General features: G+C 40.5%; 1 long non-coding RNA gene across 1 annotated transcript; it reads left to right on the top strand.

Moving 5' to 3' along the window:
- The first annotated feature begins 3,260 nt into the window (after positions 1-3,260).
- On the top strand, positions 3,261-6,800 carry LOC117539935. Its single transcript, XR_004568090.1, has 3 exons — positions 3,261-3,426; positions 5,055-5,159; positions 5,474-6,800. It is a non-coding gene; the product is annotated as an uncharacterized LOC117539935 (long non-coding RNA).
- The last annotated feature ends 536 nt before the right edge of the window (positions 6,801-7,336 follow it).

Raw genomic sequence — 7,336 nt, 5'->3', positions numbered from 1 at the left:
ACAAGTCTCATAAGAAGCATCTAAATGACCCCTTAGCGAAAAATGCTAATGGACATTGGCACAGAACTCAAGATAAAAGTACCCTTATTACTTATCGTAGCTGCACATACAAGATATCCGATTAAAGCTGAGGTTCCACAGATTATTTAGGTATATAGTATCATCACTGCTGATCCGGACTCGTGAAAGGGGAAGCAAATATACAGACATCACAACACGTACCTTTACGGAGCTTCTAGGGAGATCGTCTCACCGTAGCTGTCTATCTGATCAAAAGACGTGTTCAATGGCATTAAAATGAGAAAAACGCGGCTGAATCGGTTAATCCATAGGTTTTTAACATCTCTGTATAACAAAATTATTTCATTTATAATCCATAATTCCATTTGTATGTAAAAATCGGAGAGCAAAAGTTAGCTGCTAATGGTAGCTGCTGCTTCCGGTCTAGGATATGCGGCAGTCTAACACACACACATTATCAAATAAGGACTATGTGGGAGGTCCCCTCGATTCCATTGGCTCTGACGGTCAGAAAGAGATGTCACATGTCAAAATCCAGCAAGGGGGGCCAGAGATATGGAAAATCCGCCCAAATGGCCCCAGAAGAGTTTTTTTTGGTGCTAAATCTGTCTAAAAAGGTCAAATATCACTTGTTTTGCATCAATCTTGATACAGGGTACTTATTATATGTTGTACTTTGGATTCCTAAAGCTTTTAGTCTACTAACCCATCATCCAAGGTTAGTTTTCACCAGTGGCGACTGGTCATTAGGGGCACAGCCCCACCTAGTGTCAGCAGAAAGTATTAAAATAATGATTACAATAAAATGCAAAAAATAAATTAAAATAAATATAAAATATATTTTAAGATCATGTTTAATCATCTGATTCGTCTGTACATTGCTGTTTTAGTATGTGTTCTTCTAATTAGTGTTTACAGTGTGTGCATATTGAGCTGTTTAGAGCCATGTGGGACAAAACCCGATCCTGCCCCTCCCTCTCACTGTCTAAGTGAACGGTGACTGTAAAAACTACACTGCGCATGCTGAGAGTATTTTCCTATTTAATGTGTGTGACAAAAAATAATGACCATAGGGGCATAGAGCTGCCATCCCCACCATACGTCATCTCACATAATTCAGAGCTAATTGGCTGTAAGTACGTGTGCCGCGAAAAGTGTGGTGTGTGAAGAGGAGGAGAGAGACGCGTCCTAAAACCAGGAAGTAAGCTGCGCATGGCTTCCCTCCACAAAAAAGCAATGAGATTTCTCCATAGGATTTTAGAAAATAGCTCAAAATAAGATCTGTGGGAAACAAACCTGTTAGATAAATGCACGTTTTGTTCAGCCGGATAATATCCACATGTCTACCCTACTTTTATAATTTTCGAATCATAAATCCATCATTTAGATTTATGATAGACTTTTGAAACTACAAGAAGATAAGGAGGACTTTCACAAAAAAGTTATAGAGATTTTTGTCCAGAAGGATAGGCAAATGGACTTCATCTTCAAGTCAAGACCACCATTTTATTGAAAATGGGATCTTACTAAGAGAGAACAATTCAAATTCAATTTAAATGATAAAATTACATTTTTTGGGTATGCTTCTGTTGAACTGTCTGTTTAAAATTAATTGAAGCATCAGACAAAAAAAGCTTTTGAAAATAATATTATATTTTGATTTAGGTCAAAATATAATATGTAAACCTGAAGAGTCAGCGCCAGTGCCTCGCTAGCCATGAACCTCTCTGCAGAAGCTTATATATAGACATCTGAGTTTTTTGTGCCCCACCACTTTTGTACATATAGAAACGCCACTGGTTTTCACTATAAGTACAACATATGTTTTGGACGGACACTATAATTTACAGTTTTTTACCATGTTCAATCTGAATTTTCTTTAAAATAAAAAACATCTATATTGAATCTGACTTTTCTACATCCAACTCACAGGTTTATCATTACTTTGAAAAAAAAAATTATTAATGTAACCCTTTTAGAAGGGAAGATATGGTAATTTTTTTCTGGGAATGTCATTTTCGAGCCTGAAACCTGAAAAACAGGTTCGGGGTTTAACAGGTTTAAGAACTATAAATAAAGACAAGGTAAGAAAGGGAGAGTAGAGAGACAGAGGGATAAAGGAACATATACATAATCAATGGGAGACAAAAATCGATTAAGAATGTTTTGGCTTTAATTGGAAAAAATACGTAATGCTTGTTCGTGTTAACAAGCACGGACAATGTGGAGACAAAGATCAGGTAAGACACCTCCACACACACACACACACACACGCACACGCACACACACACACACACACACACACACACACACACACACACACACACACACACACACACACACACACACACACACACACACACACACACACACACACACACACACACACAGTAACCCCATTTCACCCAGAATCTTTGTGACTCACCCTATACAGTAAATGTTTTAACAAACCAGTACCCAAACACACACACACACACACACACACACACACACACACACACACCACACACACACACACACACACACACACACACACACACACACACACACACACACACACACACACACACACACACACACACACACACACACACACACACACACACACACACACACTAGGGGTTTCACCAACTAATCGACTAGTCGACTACCTTTACCACTAGTCGGCGCTGTAGGCCCTAGTCAACTAGTCGTGAAAAAAATGGAGGTAAACGAGGTGCTGCAAAATGCTTCAAAACACGTCCGACATTCTTATGTATGGTAGTACTTCAACAAAGATGTAACCAACTCCACAGTGAAGTGTCAGTTGTGTACAGCTGTACTGAAGTACAACAAAAATACATCTGCTATGAGCAACCATCTGAAGATGAGACACCCGCTGCCGACAGCTAGCACTAGCAGTAATGCTAGCACCAGTGAGCAACGGACCGGCGTCAGCACTGGACAGAGGCAGACGAGCAGCAAGACAAAACGGGTCTACAGTGATGCGGATGATGAGCTACGGGATTACTGCCAGCGGACACTGCATATCCCCACAATGGATAACCCACTGGAGTGGTGGGCAGAAAATGTGCACCGCGTCCCCCGTTTAGCCAAGCTTTCGAGGAGCTACCTGGCTATTCCAGCCACAGGCACCCCGAGTGAGAGGGTTTTTTCCCTAGCAGGCAACACTGTCACCCGAAAGCGGTCAAGCCTCCTTCCCTCACATGTCGAAATTATGAGATAAAAAGTCATAATAATGAGATAAAAAGTCATAATTATGAGATAAGAAAGTCGAAATAATGAGATAAAAAGTCATAATTATGAGATAAGAAGTGCGCATGCGCTGCAGTGGCGCTGTCTTCAAAGGTCCCTTCATCACCTTGCTGCTCTCCACCATGCAAACGGCATCTAGTCCTAAATAAGGTGACTTTTGTAAATGTTAGATGTTATATAGCCTATATTGCAGCTAAACTACAACAATGCAGTTCATAGCTTTGACATTACCTGTTATGAACTATAATATATAGGCCTATGCCTATCGTTTTGTGGTAACGTTCACGCCACTAATGACAATAGTGTAGGCATACTGCTGCTGCTAGCCTAACTAACCCGTAAATGTTATCTCAGCTACGGTACATACACCACTAATTATAGTAGCCTACAGTACATGTAACGCAGTGGTTAAAAAGTCATGCGTTAATTGTACATTGCACTGTCGTTCTTTATCGCTTTTCAGTTTGCTATTCTGGGGGAAATGCTAATGCCATAGCGATTATTCAGTAACATCACCAAACCGAAGTGGTACAGTCAGATAGCATGGATAGCATTCATTATGCATGTGTTGAACTTTCCTGTCGGCTCCCAGACCGTAGTCGAGGAAACAGGGGATTACTCTGTGGTCTCCCAGGGCCGAAGCAACAAGCTTCAGGTTCAATAATATCGAAATGACTGGAGAGAGGCCGTTGCATTTGTTTAGTTCTTCTTGTTACACAAAATACTTCACAGACCTATATTTTCTGCTGCTTCGTTTTACTTCCAGAAACATAAAAACGCTCGCTCACTCTCGCACCATGCATGCACACACACACACACACACACACACACACACACACACACACACACACACACACACACACACACACACACACACACACACACACACACACACACACACACACACACACCACACACACACACACACACACACACACACATAACCAAGAGTCCTATTTTAAGTATTACAAGATCAATAAAATCTAATAAAATGAAATAATGCTCCCCTTCCTCCTTAGTTGGAGAATTTGGAGTATAGTTTATAGTGTGGTGACACGTTATTGGACATAATTCACCTCTCGTATTGTGTTGCCACACGGACCCTTTAGTGGGAACACCTGTAGCGTTAGCTTCCATTCCTGCTAGCTCGTCAAGCAGAGCAGTTCATGCGATAACCTCTCTGTTATTAATGGCTAATAAAGATTGGAACTCTGTTCTTAATACACCGCCTCCGACTCACTTTTCCTGGCACTACAATAGTCTTATTTAAACATGACATTTAAAGGTAGGGTAGGTAAGTTTGAGAAACCGGCTCGAGATACGCTTTTTGTTATAGTCCATGGAATGCTCTTAACATCCCGATAGCAATGAATATCTTAAGTGCTTTGACAATAAATCCATTAAAAAAATGTATCTGTGGAAGCCGTGGCGCTGTAAAAAGCACGACCAATCATTTTAGCCGGCCCGGCTAAAATAACTGGATGGCCTACCTGCCTGTCAGCCTTCCATCTGTGCACAAACTTATCTCGTGTCCTCATTGGTCATGTGCGCGTTCGTGTGTGTTGGAGGAGGGGATCTATAAGGAAGTGGCAGATTTTCTCCGGTTGTGTATTTTCAAATTCTAGCGATCTCGAGCAGGTTTCTCAAACTTACACAACCTACCTTTAATGAGAAGATGCTTGAATACCAAAACGACAAACAAAAACGATTTTGTAAAAATCAACTTTAAAAATCAAATGTATTTAAGGTTACATTTAAGCTTTCATTTCATTCAACAGAGGTGGAGAGGTTTTTTCAACTGTCACAAGATGGACGAGCTATCTGACTATTTAAGGTCACGACATGTACCTGAGGAAGACATACAGCGAATGGAACAGGAGAAGGTAGTTTATATATATTTTGTTTTTATATTTCTGAACATTTCTTGTTATTGTAGTAAAGTGTCTTTATTACATGTAGGCCTACAGTACTTTGGCTCGACCAAAAATCGTTTTTAAATTTGCTCTATAAATGACACTTGATTTGATTTGATTTGATACAGGAAATGCTTAATTTGGACAATTCACAAATAAACATTAAAAAACCCAAAGTTTGGAAGAGCTTTGAAAATAATACCTGGTGCTGTGTATGCAGGTTTTTCATTGTTGTAATTTAATTCACTTGACCTAAGAATTCTTGATATATTTCTTCATTTTAGATGGATTCCAGTGTCATAACTCTCATGACAGATGACCAGCTGAGAGAGTATCTGCCATCCTATGGTGATCGACTGGCTGTTTTTGGATACTGTAGACGGAAGGAAAAAGAACCCACGAGTCGCAAGTCAAAGCTCTTTGAGCGACTTAGAGGAAAGCTCTCAAGAAACAAAGGTGATCATGTGTCTGAGACAGACCATCAAACCGCTCCAAAGAATGCTCAGAAGAATCAAAGAAAGATTGAAATTGGATGGGTGCATTTCAGAGAAGGGGAATTTGTGCAGGTACGCACCAAAAAGGGTGGGGGGACCAGAAAAGAGAGTGTCATGAAGGACAGTACAAAACAGAACCTAATTGAAAAGGCTGTGCAGTTGTTTTTTCCAGATGGAAAAAATGCAGAGGGGAGCCTTACTGATTTTGACATTGATTTAACGGACTTTCAGCGGCATTCATTAGAGGATAGTATCACAGTCAAGGAACTGTATGAAAAGACAAAATTACCTCTTACGTTTCTATTTAACAACCAAGAAGAGAGACATTGCCAGTGACATAAATCTGGTGGAAAACAATAGTGATGCAACTGCTCAAGAAGGTGAAAACACACATGCCAGACCTGATATCTATCACCTCTCTACAGACACATCTGTAAGAGATCCGGTGGAGATAAGGACTTCAGATGTCATTTTTATTGGAAGCAGCACAGTTTTTGCAAATGAAAACAGTGATAGTGATTCCCTTCTTTACACCACAGTCAACCCAACTGATGCATCCAGTTTGCAAGAACATGAAACACTGTTTCATGTCGGTGCTTTAGATGATAGTGGCATTGTAACTTTCCGCACAGACAGCATCTCTCTGATGGAGTACTCCAGTCTTGATGATACATTGCCTCTCTCTACGGAACTGTCTATTGAATCATCCATGCCTCCTTCAATGGATATGTTTCAGGAACAAGCCAATCAGAGAGAAAGAGTGAAGAAAATTATTGTTCTTCATCGTGGACAGATTCTCAGAGAACTTATTCTAGTGTTTTCTGAGGAAAATATCATGGAGAATGACTTTCACTTCCAAGTTATTCTTCCCGATGGAAAGCTTGAAAAAGCTGTGGATGATGGAGGTGTTATGAGGGATATACTGTCCGAATTTTGGAATGACTTTTATGAGCAGTGCACTATGGGAAATGGCTTCAAAGTGCCATACCTGCGTCATGATTTTGGTAAACAAGAATGGGAAAGTGTAGGCCGAATAATCACATTTGGCTGGCAAAAAGAGAAGTACCTTCCTGTTAAACTTTCACCTGTACTTCTGGAGCAAGCTGTTTTGGGCTTTGTTGAGTGATCTTGTGGACAGCTTTCTCAAGTATGTGTCAGAGTCTGAGCGGGTGATCTTTGAATCTTGTCGTTCAGATTTTGAAGGTGTGGACCAAGAAGAATTGTTGGAAATCATGGATATCCACAACTGCCGGCGGCTTCCAACAGCAGATAACTTTGAGCAAATCTTGAAGGAGATTGCTCACCAAAAACTGATTCAAGAGCCTGCTTTTGTGATTGAACAGTGGAACAACACACTTGCACCTCTTAGATCAGAGCTGAAAGGGATTGCAGCAGTCTATGAAGAGCTACAACCAACATCAAGAAAGATCATGAGATCAATGACTTACCCCAGTACACAGAATGCCCAGGAGAAACAAATGGTCAAGTATGTTAGTGCATATCTTAGAGAGTCAGACACCCAGCACCTCTCCCTTTTCCTCAGATTTTGCACAGGATCAGATTTGTTCACAGGAAAGAGCATCACTGTCAGCTTCACACAACTTCAGGGATTTCAAAGAAGACCTGTTGCTCATACATGTGGCTGTTACTTGG

The sequence above is a fragment of the Gymnodraco acuticeps genome, unplaced genomic scaffold, assembly GCF_902827175.1.
Source record: "Gymnodraco acuticeps unplaced genomic scaffold, fGymAcu1.1, whole genome shotgun sequence".
Taxonomy (NCBI): domain Eukaryota; kingdom Metazoa; phylum Chordata; class Actinopteri; order Perciformes; family Bathydraconidae; genus Gymnodraco; species Gymnodraco acuticeps.
Note: the sequence above shows the minus strand (reverse complement) of the source record. Positions and strands in the feature narration are given on the sequence as shown.